General features: G+C 40.0%; 1 protein-coding gene and 1 non-coding gene across 3 annotated transcripts in view; both read left to right on the top strand.

Annotated features, from left to right (window-relative positions):
- Positions 1-19,220, top strand: part of ITPK1 (inositol-tetrakisphosphate 1-kinase) — a 138,142-nt gene that overhangs the window by 96,705 nt on the left and 22,217 nt on the right. The gene's annotated exons all lie outside the window — the stretch shown is intronic.
- LOC140703559 (U1 spliceosomal RNA) lies at positions 12,670-12,840 on the top strand. The gene has a single exon (XR_012082889.2). It is a non-coding gene; the product is annotated as a U1 spliceosomal RNA (small nuclear RNA).

Here is a 19,220-nt window from a genome sequence, read left to right as displayed (position 1 = left end):
ATCTCTCCTATTAATTATGGCTTCGAAATGAATTCATAGGTGCCAACAAGGAGGCATTTGGGCTAAACCAGAAGAAATTGACTGTAGCTGTAGATAGTGTTGCAGAAACATGTTTTCTTCCTGTGTGAAATTGCTCATTTATTCAGTGTGGGAAATACTGAATTTTTAGGCACTGTTCCTGTTTCATAGTTTTGATTGATTGATTTTTATTACTGTCACTGACCAGCAGATATATTCAAATATTATTATTATATATATAAAATATTGTTATTATATATATTAGTATAACATGAAAATACAATTAAAAATATAGAACCTATTTCAATATGACTAAATTTTATAGAATCTCCATAGTTTCACAGGACTAAGGAGATCAGTAAATCAATTCAGTAAACTTTGTACTGCCTCCAACTTTCATAGTTTCAATTAGTATTAAATGATCCTGACCTATTAGGTACATATTTTTGGCTTGGTTTCTCCATGTATAATAGAAGGCAATGTTCAGCCCTGTAACTACAATATGTGGGTAGGTTTAATGCATCTTCATTTTTTTTTTGGTTTTTTTAAGTGTTGCTGGTTGTAATTTTTTTCCCTCCTAGTTTTTATTTTCTTCCTAGGAAAAGGGCTATAAAAGAAGTAATTGGGGGCTTTGGGATGCTAAATGTATATGTTCCAGGGTAGTTTGAAATGAAATATTTTGAATCATTTGTCTTGAAACGATAAGGCAAAAAGCAGGACGGGCCAGTAGATTTGGAGTTTTGTACATTGGTTGGATAATGTTTTGGTGTTGCTTTGTTTTTGTCCCATATCTAAGGATGACTGCATTAGCCTTTTTCTAGTCTCATGTTATGTCCTCTCTCACATATTCAGTTTCATTCAATTTTTTTAAGAAAAGCTGACAAAAATTTTATCTACGTTACAGTATATAGTTTAAATATGAAATATGCATTTTGAGTGAATTTCTCCCTTGAAAGAAACATATCAAATGTGTAATCTCCTAAAATTTATATTTTGTTTGGATTTTCTGTCTAAGAACTGAATGGAGAAATTCAGAAAAGCGCACAGCTCAAAGAAAGTTTAAATTAGACCTGTTCACATAAAAATGCAGATTAAATGAAATTCTCCAATATCTATATCTATTCTATAAACTTTCTCTTTGGTGGTTGGTGTATTTGTTCCTCTGAGGCTGTCTTCGCATCTTTGCAAATTAGATTACTGAATATTCTAATTAAGGCAGAGGTCCCCAACCCCCGGTCTGCAGTCTGTGGCCTGAGCTGGACCAGGCCATGGAGACAGACCTCCTGCCCCTGCATGCACTCATCCTGCACAGCTGAGTCGTGCATGTGCGGTCTTTCCAGCACGCCAGTGTGGGCGCTGCACTGCCATTTGCACGTGAGCGCGCCTGCACCAGCGCAGCTCTGCAGTTTGTGCATGCGCACGCGCGCACACATGCCTGCACAAGCGCTGCACCACCATTTGCGCATGCGCATGAGCATACGCTCATTTGTGTGAAAGAGTGTGTGGTCTTGTTCACGCATGTGCACAAGCACGGGAGGTGCCCCGCCTTCCCCAGTTGGTCTGTGGGGTGATCAAGGTTGGGGACCCCTGAATTAAGGGACATATTTTAGGTAGGAAAATAAGATATTTTTATAAAAGTATGCATTCTGGTATCTCCATTGAAAGAAACTTTATTATGTTCTGTGTTGGTTGTAATCTCTTTGAAGACTGGCTAAGCTTATTAAATGGATCTATGAGTAAATTATAATAAATACCAAGAAACTATGTTTAGAAAGTTGCTTATGAAACTTCAACAGAGTCAGTGAAGAATGGGACCCACTGGTACTGTGATATAAGCTATAATATGCCCCAAATAGGCTATAGCCTACAAAAATACATGCTACTCTAAATGTTTTTACCTTTGAAATCATGTTGCATTTTTAAATGGATTTTGTTATGAGTAGTAGCTTTAATATTATGTAGAGTTCAGAGCACATTTTAATTTTAATGCATTTTATACCACCCTTCAATAAAATTCCTAATGCAGAATACATAGAATCAAAGATAAATTAAATATAGATTGCCACTCTTCCAATAGATTTGTCACAAGATATTAATTTGCAATGAATGAGTGACCAGTAAAGAAGTAACACTACAAAAGAAGAAACAAAAAAACATAAGCATATGGGCTAGAATCCTGATGGTGTTAGCATAAGGTATGCATAACGATGCCTCTAATGGCATGCTTTGGTTGGTTCCTAACTGAGATGCACTCTGGCTCATTATCAATTAGCCTTGACATGTTGCTCAAACACTACTAGGATTCTGGCCCTAAGACACAGAAAGTTAGAATACTTTAGTCATGAGAAATAGAAAGTACAGATTGTTACAGTTGATCGTCCAATATACAATAAATAAAAATAAGTTCAGGAAGGAGAAAAATATATTGACTGAAAAGATACAGAGAATGATATAGAGCAACATAACATCATTCTTTAGAGCTGCCAGATTTAAACGCAGCATATCTATATTCTTTTCAGGCTACAATAGGACAAGAGGAATAAGAATGATTTAAAAAACAACAACTAGTGTTGTAGGATTTTATGGGTATTTTTCTGACTACAAGAGAATTGCAATGTATTGCAGGGCGGTGTTTAAGAAGAGAGGGGGAGGCCAAAGGATTGTTTGTGGATACAGAGTCAAGTCTATTCTGCAGTGTCTAAACTCCCAGAGCCAGAAAACCACATGCTCACATGAGATGAATGTCAATAGCTGTCAGACCTCTCTTTTTTTGTAAAAAGGCAAAGCATCACTTTTTTAAAGTTCCGGTCCTAAATAATAAGAACATTGTTGTGAGCTTCTAAAATTAGAAGGTTAGCATGTACCATGGATGGAAACAGCTGTTGTTAATTGTTTTCAGGGAGACATAGCATTAATAGAATTATTGTCTGCCCCAGTGCTCCTGCACTGATGAGAATAGTGGTTCTGCACTAGTGGGGTGGTATAAAAATAAAATAAAATACCCCAGAGGCAAAATAGTTTGGAGGCAAAAGTATTGAAACTGAGGCTGTCCTTCTTTGGACACATCAGGAGAAGCATGATTCTCTGAAAGAGACAGTAATGCTGGTAGAAAACGAAGGGGAAAATGAAGACCAAATATGAGATGGATTGATTCCCTAAAGGAAGCCACAATTATTTTATTTATTGATTGATTGATTTTATATCCCGCCTATCTGGTCGGATATGCTTGGGTGTGCAAGAGTTGAGCGGGCTATTGAGGACAGGACATTTTGGAGATCACTCGTTCATAGGGTTTCCATAAATCAGAGGTTACCTGGACAGCCAACAGCAACAGCAACAGTGAAATGTCTCGTAATATAAAGGCACTTCACATCACTGTCATGTAAATGATAGAGTGACAGCCTGGGAATCCGGAGGCCCGGGTTCAGATTTCTGCTCAACCATGGAAACCCATGAGGTGTGTGTGGAGCTGGTAAGCAACTCCTTAAATATCTCACTTATCTTCAAAACCCAATCAAGGTAATCATAAATCAGTTGCAACTTGACCACTCATAATGCAAATGCACCTCAGAGAGAACTAAAGCACTTGGACACTGCAGTGGTCCTTGCTACAAATTTCCCCCACTCCTTGTGCTAGTTTTCTTATCCATGACCCTAGCACAGAATTAAAAACTGATATCAGGCATATGTTTCCCACCTATGAAACAATACTAATGTTTGTTGGGTCTTGGACTAGCAGACTTTTTGTCAGTTCTAATCTGATGAAAATATTGTTAGCTGCCACATTTTATGGAGAGGTGTGGCTTAACCAGTGTTGCCATCATACTGTAACCATGATGTGCCACCAGACCCCTGCCTAAGTAAACGAAACTTCTGGATAACTCAGTGGTTTATGTGTCAGGCTTTAGAGCCAGTGGTTGGCAGTTCCATTTCCCATGATGCTTCCTTGACATGGTCTGGAGTCTTTGATCTGTAGGGTTCCTTCCAGCTCTGCAGTTTCTAAGATGATGGTGGTGGGTAATGATGGCTCTCTTAGCCTGGGAACACCACTAGATTTTATTTTTATTTTTTTTTTGCTACTTTTTTGCTGTTTATGTTGAAACTGAGTCATGAGTGGTTAGATCTGTTCCTGATATGTGCCACTTTTAAAGCTGCTCAATAAACAATCCACATGTCTTGAAAATCAACCAGTTTATCAGTGACTTTATTCATTTCTCTTATATTATTTGAAAACCTCAAAAATCTCTTCAGGGTCATAAGTGCTTTGAAGTGGCAGTGCCCTGAGATTGAATACCACCGTTCCTCTAAGATTTCATACAGTCTGTGATTCAGCACCACCAGGACTGGTTGGCCGATGTATGCTTTCAGCTTCCACACATTGACATTGCTACAATTCCTCTCATTCCATACTGTGAATAAAATAGTTTTCTGATTGTTTGACAGACTGGGCGATAAAGAATTCTTTTGTAAGGAGCAGTTCAAAGGTTTCTGTGTTGTTTCTTTCTTTGCATCCTTCTTTGGTGCTGGATAGGATCACGCATAAACTTTTTGCCCTCCTACCTCCTTGCTCCATGTCAAATAGCCAATAGTCTCCTCTGGCTTAATCATTTTCTAAGAACCCAACCTCTTAGCATTTGAAGTGGTTACTTCATCCAGATTATTGTTCATTTTAACCAAAAATGTCCATTTTTTGTTACCTTTAAAAAAATAAACAGAAAAATTGGGGAAAAAACATGTTATAGTGAACATTTGTATGTTAGTCATTCTATGAAAGTGGGATAGGGTTGAGTGAATGCTGCAACCAAAATACATCTGATTATGTGGGAGATTATATTTAAACTTTGGAATGTGGCTACCGTAGAGGCATGCCATCACAAGAATTGTTTCCCACTTGCCAAAACATGATCTGAAGAATTACACTGCCTGTTTAAAGAGCCAAAGCCTGTAACTCCAGGGTATTATTCAGTTCGTTTACATAATAGTCTCTGATACAGTTTAACATTCCTATCTACCATCTCTGTAGCATACAGAGACACACAACTCTGCCAAACAATGATTAAATATACACAGCAGAAGATAATTGACTTGTAAGGAGGGTATATGAAGTTAACATTAAGTCTTTTCACGCTGCTAATTTTTGCGGTATGATGGCTGCTCACAGTGAGTTGTTGTTATGAAAGAATTCATGCATATAATAACTAGATTAATTTAAGGTGGCAAAGAATATCTCAGACCAGCTACACAGCTACAGAAGCCTAATAGATGTGCAGTTTTTTTCCAGAATTCTGTTCGTACATATATAAATTTTAAAATTGTGTTGTTGAAAATGAGTTAGAATGGGTATCCTGGTTTGAGGAATCTTAACTGCTGTTGCCCACAAGCTGGTTGTTTGTGATGTATTATGAGAATCCAGAGGATCATAATGTTTTCATTTAGTCATGCTGTCATATCCACAGGTTTGATAGCTTGATCGTGTTTTTAGTTAAGTTTTTTTTTTTTTTTTTTTTTTTGGCATAGCTCCCCAGGCATCTATGCTGTCTTGGGAGTTTCACATTGAACTTTTCTGGAGGTGCTGCTATGTTCACTTTGGACCTACACATGAAAGATAAGTAAAATCATATGTAGTTGATTTTTGCACCATTGAATACAGACAAATTGGCCAACACACCCTGCAATTTATAGCTTCCTAGCCCATTTTTTTTTTCTGGGAAAGGTTCAATACTTATCAGCACCCCCTTGTATTAGACAAGTTTGTTGACCTCTCTTTGTCTGTTCAAAGTTTTGGCTTTGTAATATCACTGATCAGTTTTATAACACAAATCCCTCACAGTTTATATGCCTGAAGGGGGCTTCGTGTGACAAAGGGAGTGTAAAAGTCCAGGAACTAGATGTCTGCCTGAGTAAAGCCGTGGTATTTTGGGAGCAGGACTGTGTATAGTAACACTCTCTAGCAGACAGGGACACTTAACACATGGGCACGTTGGCCAGTATGTTAGCTTCCTTCTCATGATTTATCTATTAAGAAGCATAAAGAGCAGAAGAAGAACTATCAGCCTGGAATTTTATGTCAGAAGAGCATGTGCTCCAATTTAAGACAGGCCCTGCCCTTCCACTCTTAGTGAAATGCTAGAATATTAGTGTAGTGATTTCTTGCCTTTTTAAAAACTATTTTCTGACTAGGGAAAAAAATGTAATTTTGCATCCATAACCCTTCTTAAAACAAATTCCAGGATTGAAGGAATTTCCTGCGAGACAGGTAACATGATTTATTAACGTTTCTAAATTGACAATCCCCTTGTTTTTTAATAGCTTTTTGGCATTAAATCTTTTGCTGGCTCGAATGGCCAAGAAAGGTCAAGCCTGTTTCCAAAGCAAAACTGGTTTGTTTTTAGATTTCCTACATATTCTGATTTATTTACCAACTCCAAAAGTTTCCATAAGCATAACTCTGGTAGATAGTTGGATAGATAATGTCAAGGCAGTTGTTTTCTGTAAATTTATCCCTCATTATTTTTACCCCTTCCTCCTTTTCCATCTTTCCTTGGGTTCTCCCCATGACTATTCATAGCACAGAACTAAACATAACTCTTGTTTCTATAGTTTTTCATGAGAGTGTTCCATGTGCCCTAGAAATAATACTACAGGTTAGAAGTAAAGTGTGTGTTTTAGTTACATTTTATCAAGGAAGTAACATTACTTTAAAATCATAATACTGTATTATGAATGACTACATTTTGTTAGAAAAACAACTGCTACTGTTCTTAAAAGTAACTTCCTAAGCTCTGGAAGTGATACGTGGGAAATGGAAAGCAAGAATTGATGTAAGGCTATGCCATTTGCAAAGGTTTTGATTGTTTAATTTTGATACTGTTTTGTTCTGTTGCAGCTATATTTATCTTTTAATATGGCTATGTAGCTTTGTAAGATAGAGTGTTGTTATTTTTATTCTTTTGCAAGGTAGAAAGAAAAAAGGGGGGGGAGGTTAAACTTTACATCACCACCACTTTAGAGTTGATATCAGCAAGCTTTAATTGTATGAGTTTTCAGTATCTAGACTGCTTTCAATAAATTTCCATCCAATATCATTTTGATTTTACTTTAAGATAGAAAAACATGAACTGGATTTTAAGAAGAGTCCAGAAGTAGTTCAGGTTACATCTCCACACTACCTGACAACTAGATGCACATGTTTCAGTCCACAGGAGAAGGCTTTGGATAAGTTTGGAGGCTGCAGAGAAGATCGGGAATTGCACTATTCTGCTGATTGAAGTAGTTCTGTCAGCAGAATACCCTGTTGAATACTGGCAGTGGTTTCCAAAGCAAGTGCTAATATTCTCATTGGGAAGTCTGCCTTGTATTTTTGAGAGAACCCTTGTCATAGAGTAATGCAATTGATGGAAACCTCTGGTTTCATTTAGAATGGAACAGTATTTTAAAAAAAAATATTGCCCAGAATTCTGTTGCTTAGCATAAGTTGCACTAGAATGGAGCCATTGAATCAATGTGGTTTAGTAAGTCAAATCCCTCTTAACTTCCACTGATTCAAATGGGCCTACTCTTAATACCCTGTGACTTAAATAATAATATAATTGCATGCTGTCAAGATTATTCTGACTTATAGTGGTGATCCTTTCCAGTGTTTACTAGGTATAGAATAATCAGAAGGGGTTTACTATCCTTCTGGGAGCATGTTTTTGTTGTTGTTTAGTCGTTAAGTCATGTCCGACTGTTTGTGACCCCATAGACCAGAGCACGCCAGGCCCTCCTGTCTTCCACTGCCTCCCGGAGCATGCTATGACTGTGCAACTTGCACATAGCTACACAGGCTGGCTTTTATCCTGGGGACATCATGGGGAATCAAACTCCTCATCTTTGTCTCTGCAGCCAGATACCTAAACCACTGAGTTATCAAGTCACAGCTACAGTAGACTAATTTGAATCGATGGAATCTATAGAGAGATTGGACTCATCAAATCTCCATTGATTCAGTGGGCCTACTCTACTCAAGCAACAGGGATTTGGCCATTGTAATTGTGAAAATAACTTAATGACAGCCAAGAATCAAGCCCACAGTGTGTGATGAATTTTAAATATGAAGAATGGAAGCCAAGAATACTGTTCTTGTACTACCATCACACTCTGGTCAAAGAAGGTGATTTTAAGGGAAATAACCAGACAGTTAGACCTCTGTGCGGCAATAAGCCAGAGCAGATGTCCCAGAAGAGCTTTAGACAAGGCTTGGTGTGTTTTTATTGTTCTCTGAGGTAGTACTCAAATTATGAAAAAAAAACATGGGGGAAATGAATGACATTCATCTGTTCTACTCCTGGTTTCTCCCATTGTTGTCCAAATTCTCTGAGTACCCCTTGTAATTCAGGCATAGGGTAGACAATCTGAATAAACAGAACCATGTAAATGTCACACAGCCCTCCTCGGCCAGACGTACAGCTAGAGACAAGAGATTTAAACCCTCTTAAGTCAGGTTACAAACCAAAGGATAAGATAGTTAAATGCTTATAAAACAATCAGTTATTCTGATCAAGATAGACATGAGAGAGGCCCAGCTGGAGGGCTATGTTTTTAATAATGACTTTTAATATAATGATAGGGGTCCATAACTTCATAAAACAGTGCTATGGGACATAGTGAAATATAGCAGGACAGTTCCCCTGGCTGGCTGTAATTTTAGTGGGCATGTTACTCCTGATCTAATGTAACTGAAAATGGGTTTAATGCCTAGCTAAACAGTAATTTGTATTCTGTATTTCTATATAATGACATTTGTGCTACTTTGCCTTAGTATCTTATCTGCATCTAAAGGATGATAAAATACTATCCCACTGCATGTGTTCTGGGCCTGTGGCTTGTTGTTGGAACTATTCTAGTTTTGAATGCCCAAATTCAGGCTTCAGCTTTCTTTTTTTTATGCAAATGAATGCCAATAGCTGAATCAAGAGATATAAAAGAATCACCTATTATTTCTAAGTCTGTCATTAAAAAAAAACAACTGGAGATTTTTAAAAGGTTTAGAAAGGTTTGGAAGAGTTTCAGGTTCTTTGGGATGACCACAGCTATGAGAGAAATAAATAGCAATTGGAGCCTGGATTCTGAGGAATGTAAGAAGTGAAAAAAAAGGAAATTCCTCATTCAATAGATATTGGATGAAAAAGATCCCCCCCTCCAATTTGTTGATAGGGAAAAAAAGATAATAATATTTGTATCATTTTTAGTGCGTAAAATCCAACTTTTGATTATGTACTCATTGAGAAAAAAAATATAGAACCCAAGCAGAAATGGAAGAAGAGAGAATCTTTTCATGCTGAAATAGCTTTGATACATTAAAAAAACACAGTAAGCATGTTGACCAGCTGACAGACGCATTTGCAGTGAATTCATTATTCATGGAGACTGAAGAAACAGGTGCTGGGGACAGGATGTTCTTTCATCAACAACCAAATAATTGCCTGGAAAGAAATGCATTTATTACGTAGGGTTGGGAGCTGCAGGGAGGGGATAGTAGATTTTTCTTTTATGTTTCCAAATGAGCTTCAGCAGGCATATGGATTAGTGTTGTCACCCGATTAAAAACCCAAAGTACTAAATGAACTAAGATTCCTTTAATCAGTTAAATCTGCATTCATTTGCATATGAATAAACCATTCTGAAGGTAAAAAAAGCAGACTGTTTTTGTTTCAAGAGAGAACTGCGTTAGTGTAGGAGTCTGTGCTCTAACATAGCATCTGTATTGCCTGCTGCAAGTTCAGTTTCTAATTTCTTCATTTAGAAGGGTCATGTAGCAGGTGACAGAAAGGACCTCTTCCTGACACCTCAGAGGTCTGCTGCCCATCACAGCAAACACTACTGGGCTTGATGGACAAATAATATATTATACAATACAAGGCAGCTTTTTGTAATTCTATTTTGAAAGAACCTGTTTTAGAAGCATTTCCTGGCGTATAAGAAGAATGTATCTCTGATGAAACCTTATGTGTGCTGGGTTTTTTGTGCTTATTAATATAGATACTGACGTGCTATGTTCAGTTTTTCATTAAACACCTGCCTGATATAAGTGAGGGTATATTTCTGGTTGATTGAAAGATTGGGGCTGATTTAATCTAACTAGTTGCTTTTGCAAATGTTGCAGGCCTGTATTGATAAGTCTTGTGATTTTTAATTGTATAATTTAAATTACATCTGTAGAATGGACAAAGGTTCTCTTAAAATATGCTGTCATTTGTTTGTGTGCAATTCTGAATTAATGATTTCCCAAGCCTCGATTATGATGGTACCAGTATTCTTCATGGCAGCTGTTATGTAACATTGAATTGGACTTCATCCTCATTCTACAATAATAATCTATATTAATATTTTTCTTGGTTGATGTAAAGATTGTTCTATTTATTTGCACCATTATAGCTTTGTTTCACTTCTCAGACAAGTATCTTTCCATAGTGAACTGGATTTTTTTAAGGGTGTGTTTTTACAGGGTGTGTTTTTTACAGGGAAATGGGTGTAGATAAGGCAGATCAGTGCATTAATGTGAAAAGGAAGTGGGAGGTCAAGCCAACTCTTCCCTTTTCTGGATGTTGATTTTGCAGGGGGGCTTTTCTCTCTAACTTGTGATAGAGCAAGATCCTTTGATTGTCTGGAGGTTTCAGATTGTAATGGACTGGATGAGGGTTAATAAATTGAAACTCAATCCAGACAAGACGGAAGTGCTGTTAGTGGGTGCTTCGCCGGACAGGTTGGAGGGCCACTTCCCTGTCCTGAATGGGGTTACACTCCCCCTAAGGGACAGGGTCCGCAGCTTGGGGGTGCTCCTGGACCCCAGTCTAACACTGGAAGCCCAGGTGGACTCGGTGGCCAGGGGCGCCTTCCTCCAGCTGCGGAAACTATACCAGCTACGGCCCTACCTGGACGAGCGGAGTCTCATGACAGTTACACATGCACTGGTAACATCTCGTATTGATTATTGCAATGCGCTCTAGGTGGGGCTGCCTTTGAAGACGGTCCGGCGACTGCAACTGGTCCAGAATCGAGCGGCGCGGCTGGTGAGTGGTGGGGCCGCCAGAGAGCACATCAAGCCGATTCTGTATAATTTACACTGGTTACCAGTTGCTGTCCGGGCCCAATTCAAAGTGCTTGTTTTGACATATAAAGCCCTAAACGGCTTGGGCCCTGGATACTTGAAGGACCGCCTCCTTCCATATGAGCCTACCAGGCTGTTAAGATCTAGCCAGGGGGCCCTTTTGAAAGAGCCATCCCTCAAGGAGGTAAGAGGGATGGCTTGTAGACAAAGGGCCTTCTCGGCAGCTGCCCCCAGACTATGGAACGCCCTCCCAACTGAAATTCGCCTGGCGCCGACACTGATGATATTTCGGCGCCAGGTCAAAACCTTCCTGTTCCAGAAGGCTTTTAATTGAAATAACATTAACTGTGGGTCTTAATGATGGCAATTTTAATTGTATTTTTTAATTGTATTTTAATTGTATTTTAACTGTATTTTGATCATTTTATTTTATCGCATTGAATTTTAATTGTTGTAAGCCGCCCAGAGACCTTTGGGTAGAGTGGGCGGCATATAAATTAAATAAATAAATAAATAAATAAATAAATAAATTGCCATCAGCCCTGTCCATCTTGACCAGAGATGTAAAAGACTCTGAAAGTTGTATTCTAAAACATTGGACAAGATAGAGGTTCTCTAGCTGTGATCTAGCCCATGCTACCAGACAAAGGAAAGTAGCTACAGCAGGGCTGGGAATTGTATGATTTGTAGTTCACATGTAGCTAACAAGGCCTTTGCTGCAATATTTAGAACTTCTCCCCCTGTCACTGAGCTGAAAGTCAAGAATCATACCTCCAGTGGGCATGAGCCTCCTATTAAATATTATTTCAAACTTTTTTTGCCCAAATAGCATTTTCAGAAACTTGTAAAACCACATATCTGGTTTTGTCAGAAGGGACAAGTGTGACTGCAAGGCTGCAGGCGGTGGTGGAAATGCAATTGGTGCAGTTTCTGGACCCTCTATATTTGCCCATTGCTGGATCAAGGTGTACTTTCTCTTTTCCCAGTGGGCCAAAGCAGTTGGGATTTGGAATGAATACTCTGCTTAGCGTGGGTGGGGTGGGGGAGCAGGTTCCTTCAAGCCTCTCATTCATGGCTGATCACAGAACTTGCTTGGTCCTGTTGCTAGGTCTGCAGGCCATCTTGTCCTATGCAACAAAAAATTATTTTGTATAAATACAGAGTCATAGCAGTTCCTGAACTGACCTGCTTTGTACTCCAAGCAACATTCCTTCTAATTTTCTGGAATACTGCATGGGAGTTCCACCCGTTGTACATGGGGTTTAGCAGCAAACAGAAGCAAAATGGCATTAACACTTGACTGCGCATGCCCAGTGGAGCTCTGTGCACCTTAGAGGGAACGCTGGCTGCAAGTAACAGTGCACTCAGTTATTCCCTACACAGTCTGTAATGACTAATTGCACGGCATGGAAGATTAAAGAGGAACACTGAGGAGCTCTCTTGGCCTCTGGCAGGACTGGGGCTGTGCAGCCCTGTACTGAGTGGGAGGTGCAGCCAGGGGGGTCACCATGCCTTGGGGGGTCAGGGGACAGAAGGGGGTATGAGGTGCAAGGGCCATTCCAACTCATACCTTGCAGAGGAAGTACTATGTCATAAAAGTGGTTTTTCCAGGAGGAGGCTCATCCATTGCACTTTGGGTGTGTTGCTGATCCCTATGATTTCCCCAAATGTGGGGAACTCATCTGCCTACCTAATTTGTATTAATGAGAGATTGCACTTCTGATTAACTCTGTTTTTTCTAAATTTCTTTTCATCTCTTTTTCTTCTTATCAGGATCTATTGCAAAGGCAGCAAGTCCTGATGATGTTTTATATTCCTTTCTCTCTTTTTCTCTGTGGTAAAGGATCAGGGTAAATGGAGTTACCATTGTCAGGAGCCAGGGGGCTGTTTTGACTTCTTTTATCCTCTTTCTTTATTGCTGGAGAGAGAAAGAGGGGTAAGGCCATCTGAGACCCCTTGAATTTCCAAAGGCAGTGCAGGTGAGGGGATTGCTTTTCCCCAAGATGGTATGGGGAACTGTGTTTTGCAAGACGATATCTTCTATGGATAATGGGCGACCAGACCAGATGGGCGGGATATAAATCAAATAAATAAATAAATAAATAAATAAATAAATAAATAAATAAATAAATAAATAAAATTTGCAAGACAGTGATTTTTTTTCCCAGTTGGAATGCATTAAATAGATTTCAGTTAATTCCAATGGGGAACTGGGTTTCACAAGACGATGTTTTCGCAAGACAATGATTTCCAAGGAACGAATTAAAGTCATCTTGCGAGGCACCACTGTATATATATAAAATTGTATATGTATGTATCGTAATTCCTGCACATAGAAAACAGACAGGGCAGGGAGAAGCTTTTTACCTTACTTTCAGTCTGGAGAGGAACAGCCCTTGAATACAATTCTTATCTCAGTAAGAATTAGTTCTTTAGAAATCAGCAAAGCAGTAAAGTTGTTAATAGCAGTCCTCAGTGCCAAACTGTAATTCACAGATAGAAAAAGTTTTAAAGCGGTGTTGCAAAATGCTGTTGGCTCTTTATTACAAATTAATGATAGTACTTTAACCTCATCCTATACATTCAGACTAGTTCTGGTATGCCAGTGGGAAAGAATGATAGACAAGCTGATATGCCTAGAAATGTAGCCAAAGTGTATATTTTTATGAAGTTGCAAGAAGTCCTCAGTTCTGTCTGGCTGACCTTTTAAAGAAATCTAAATATAAGTCTGTAAACAGTTGAAAAGAAAAATAAACTGAATTTGAAGGGGGATATTAAGTAGACAGAAAGGAAATAGTTTGTCTAATAAATCAAATCTTATTTTATACAAACCATGTTGGGCTTTAGTGAAAAGTGTCTAGATTGTTGGTTTTCTTCTCTGAGAAACAGCCAGAATGTCAACTTTCTCTTTCCCTTTGATTTATCATAGTTCAGACGCTCTTGTTAGGCCGCTATAAATTGAGAATTAAAGGGTTATGTAGCATACTTCAGGTTAGTTGTTCTGTAAATATGCATTTAAATCAGTGTGGATATAATTTTGTTGCTAAGGACATTTTTACACACACCCATGGCCCGCAATGGATTGCCTTCCCTTTCATGGATTGCTGCCTTGTCGTGGTGAAGGGGCTTGAGTAATTAAGAGAAACTATGGGCTATGCCGCGCAGGGAAACCCAAGATGGACAGGTCATAGTGGAGAATTCTGACTAAAAGCGATCCACCTGGAGCAGAACCTAGCAAGCCACTCTAGTATTTGCCAAGAAAACTCCATGGACAGAAACAAAAGGCTAAAAGATATGATGCTGGAAGATGAGCCCCTCAGGTTGGAAGGCGTCCAACATGCTGCTGAGGAAGAGCGGAGGACAAGTACAAGTAGCTCCAGAGATAATGACGTGGTTGGGCCAAAGCCAAAAGGATGCTCAGCTGCGGACACGCCCGGAAGTGAAAGGAAAGTCCGATGCTGGGAAAAAAAAATACTGCATAGGAATCTGGAATGTAAGATCTTTGAACTGGTAAGCTGGATGCGGTCAAATGGGAGATGGCAAGAATAAACATTGACATCCTGCAAAGAAATAGAGGAAAATGATAAGGAAAAACCAGAGATCTGTTCAAGAAAATTGAAAATATTAAGGGAACCTTTTGTGCAAAGATGGACATGATAAAGGACAAAAATGGGAGGGACCTAACAGAAGCCGAAGACATCAAGAAGAGGGGACAAGAATACACAGAGGAGTTATATCAGAAAGATCTGGATGTCCCGGACAACCCAGATAGTGTGCTTGCTGACCATGATCCAGATATCCTGGAGAGTGAAGTTAAGTGGGCCTTAGAAAGCATCGCTAAGAACAAGGCCAGTGGAGGTGATGGCATTCCAGTTGAACTATTTAAAATCTTAAAAGATGACACTGTTAAGGTGCTACACTCAGTATGCCAGCAAGTTTGGAAAACTCAGCAGGAACCAGACAGTTCCAGAAAAACATCTACTTCTGCTTCATTGACTATGCAAAAGCCTTTGACTGTGTGGACTACAGCAAACTATGGCAAGTTCTTAAAGAAATGGGAGTGCCTGACCACATTATCTATCTCCTGAGAAATCAATATTTGGTACAGAAAGCAATAGTTAGGACTGGACATGGAAAAATTGATTGGTTCAAAATTGGGAAAGGAGTATGACAAGGTTGTATATTGTCTCCCTGCCTATTTAACTTATATGCAGAATACATCATGCAAAAGGCTGGACTGGATGAATCCCAAACCGGAATTAAGATTGCCAGAAGAAATATCAACAACCTCCGATATGCAGATGATACCACTCTGATGGCAGAAAGTGAGGAGAGATTAAAGAAGCTTTTAATGAGGGTGAAAGAGGAGAGTGCAGAAATGATCTGAAGCTTAACATCAAAAAAATGAAGATCATGGCCACTGGTCTCATCACCTCCTGGCAAATAGAAAAGGAAGATATGAAGGCGGTGACAGATTTTACTTAGTTGGGCTCCATGATCATTGCAGATGGTGACAGCAGCCACGAAATTAAAAGACGCCTGCTTCTTGGGAGGAAAGCGATGACAAACCTAGACAGCATCTTAAAAAGCAGAGACATCACCTTGCCAACAAAGGTCCGCATAGTCAAAGCTATGGTTTTTCAAGTATTTATTTATTTATTTATTTATTTATTTTATTTTATTTATATCCCGCCTATCTAGTCAATAGACCACTCTAGGCGGCTCACAACAGGGGTACAACAATGACTAAAAATGAATTTACAAAGAAGAAAACTTTCAACCATAAAATTATAAACTAAGAAAGTAGCGATGTATGGAAGTGAGAGCTGGACCATAAAGAATTGTCCACCGAAAAACTGATGCTTTTGAATTGTGGTGCTGGAGGATGCTCTTGAGAGTCCCCTGTACTGCTAAGAGAACAAACCTATCCATTCTGAGGGAAATCAACCCTGAGTGCTCACTGGAAGGACAGATCCTGAATCTGAGGCTCCAATACTTTGGCCATCTCATGAGAAGAGAAGACTCCCTGGAAAAGACCCTGCCATGACACTGCCTTGTCCTACAATTTTAAATCAGTTTCTGCCTGTATCATCAACTGGGGTTGACAAGGTGCTTGATTGTTGCAGGGCCACTTCAACCCCCCTAGACTCCTGGCCAGCCTGGCTCCTGAAAGCAGGCAGGCTGATAACCACAGAGTGGGCCACTTTGATCATTAATATGTCCCTTTTGGAGGACTGGGTTCCCCAAGCCTTCAAGGAGATGCTAACCTGCCTTCTTTAGAAAAAAACAAGTTTGGCATCGGTCTGTTGCCAACATTCCATTCTTAAGCAAACTAAGAGAGGGGTTAGTGGATCAACTTCAGGCACTTTTGGATGAAACCAGTGACTTCAACCCTTTCCAAGTATGGATTTAGGCTGTGTCATGGCATTGAGACAGCATTGCTCGTCCTGCAAGATGAACATCTGAGGGAGGCCAATAGGGTCAAAGTGTCCCTACTGGTCTTACGTGATCTCTTAGCAGCCTTTGACACCATTGACCATGGTATCCTCCTGGGGAGGCACTCAGGGTTGGGAATTGGTGGCCTGGCTTTAACCTGGCTCCGGTCCTTCCTTGAAGACTGTCCCTAGAGAGTTGCAGTTGGGCGAGATGGTCTCTTTCTCTTGAACTTTAAATTGTGGAGTTCCTCATGGATCTGTCATCACCCCCCTGATATTTAACATCTGCATGAAACCGCTGGGGGAGGCCATTTGGAGATTTTGAGTTTCGTGTCACCAGTACATGAATGACACCCAACTCTATTTCTCCTTCCATCCTTCTGCAGTGGATGCTGTCCCGTCCCTTGAGTGCCGCCTGGAAACGATTGTGGAGTGGATGGGGGCCAACAGGCTGAAATTAAATCCAAACAAGATGGCGGTCCTCTGAGTAGGGGCTCTGCTGCCTGTGCATCCCTAACATTCGGGGGGGGGGATGCTGCTCTTTGCACAAAGGATGAGGTTTGCAGTTTGGGCGTTTTACTGGACCCAGCACTGTCTTTGGAAACTCATACAGCATCTGTGTTCTGGTCTGCCACTTTCAATTTCAGAGGGATTACATAACTGTGTCCCTTCCCTGAAACCAAGTCCCTCACCACATTGGTCCATGCACGGGTAATCTCAAGAACAGATTACCGCAATGTACTCTGTGTGGGGCTGCCCTTGAGCCTGATGTGTTAACTTCAACAGGTCCAGAATACGGCAGCCAGACTGGTGAAGCGAATAAATAAACACCACCATATTTCCCCAACTTCAAAGCTAATCTCTCAGGTTCTAGCAGGTATTGTGCAGGCCCTTGTGTTCATTGTCTGTCCAAAGTACTGGTTGAAACTATCTTGCTGTGTTAACAGTCTTCCATGCAAGAGGCTGTTGTTTCTCTTCAGCAGAATTTAACTGCTGCTGTTACAGTCTGATCTTTTCCCACCATACTTCTTCTTTGTTTCTTTATTCTTATCTAAGCATCGTACAATTTAAAATTATGGACATATACGACATATAAGTAAAATTTTAAAAACAAATTGAAATGTTAAAATAATTAGATACTTTCCCCAGTAGTAGGCTACTTCCAATAGCGTTTCTCAGCAGTGTAATAGATCTTCTTTTGTACACATAGTGGGGCATAAATTTCATGTAGGCAAATCCTGCGTGATCGAATTTCTCCACAGTCACAGAAAATTTGTCTTCGATCCAAGTAGCCACACTTTGTAATAGTGTTAAGAGTCAGGATGGTATAGTGACGGTGAACCTTTTTGGGCCCAAGTGCCCAAACTGGGGGGGGGGGGGGGAATCTCAGCAGGTGGTGGTAGAAGCAGAAATGACGGTGGCGGAAGCAGAAGTGTTGGTGGAAGAGGGAATCCCAGGCACGGAGGTGTCTCCAGACCCCACTCTGGATCTGCCTTCAGTTGCCAGCACCAGCTGCTCCAACCCACATCTGCAGCCGCCTCCTCAGGTTCGGCTGCAGGGGAGAGCGATCCAGCGACTTATGGTTCACGTCCCTGCAGAGAGGGTTTTGTGTGCCAGCTGTGGCACGTATGCCATAGGTTCGTCATCGCTGGTATAGCGTTTCCAAAACATTATGTTAGTTGATCTCAGTATGTTGGGAAAATCAAAGGGGGAGGGAAAGGAGGGAGAACCAGATAATAAGCAGTACATTTTGATCCAGAAAATTCACACTGGCACAATTTAATTTCTGTTTTGTCAATATGATGTAGTATTGTGGTTGCTGGGTGTAATCAAGGAGAGCCACTTTCAAGTTCTTCAGTCACTGGGTGACTATCCCTCTCCTTCTGTCCTTCTTTCTGTGTTTGCTGAGATAATTATGTTGCATTTCCTAACTTTTAAACTATTGTGAGTATAACATGAATTGCTGTGAACTATATATGCTGCTTTGAGATCTTTGGAGGGGCAACAGGGCAGTTGTCATGCCTGATGAAGAGTTCTGGGAGCTATAAATTCAGTTGTTGATGGTGGCGGCTTGAGAGCTGTTATCCCTAGAAGAATGTTTCTGCTTGGTTCACAGTTCAAGGACAGGATTTTTACTACCACTGGACCATTTATAAGAGGCCCATTATTCTAGAACCTTCATATTGCCTTCAAGGAGCAAATATTTCACAGTCCTCTTCTGTACTTGAAGAAGAGCTCTGTAACCTGGGCATACACAGTTTTGGGAAGATCCACCAGCATAAATTACAGTTCTTAATGTCATGGCTGTACTCATGGTGTCTGCATTCTGTCAAGATTCTTGCACAGGGTTACTGACAGTAAGAATTGACTTTTCTTCCCTTACTGCACAGAAAACTACTCTTTTGTTGTCAGATTGAGAGGAAAAACTAATCGAATAGTAAACATTACTGGTGCAAACACGCTGGCTTCCACACTTCTGCTTACCAATACATCTAACAGGAAGCACTGGCCTATTGCTAGATTTCTTTTGAAAAGCAGATGCTGTAGGTAAATCCATTGGTATCTTTCCACACTTCTTTATCAGAGATTCAAAACCTTCCCCAGGGCATAATTCTGATAGAGTAAGATTTCACTTAAAGCTTTCCAGGGGCTGTTATTTCATTTGACACAAGACCTGA

Source organism: Pogona vitticeps, chromosome 1 (genome assembly GCF_051106095.1).
Source record: "Pogona vitticeps strain Pit_001003342236 chromosome 1, PviZW2.1, whole genome shotgun sequence".
NCBI classification, from domain to species: domain Eukaryota; kingdom Metazoa; phylum Chordata; class Lepidosauria; order Squamata; family Agamidae; genus Pogona; species Pogona vitticeps.
The sequence above is the reverse complement of the archived record's forward strand: the minus strand, read 5'-3'. Positions and strand labels throughout refer to the sequence as shown.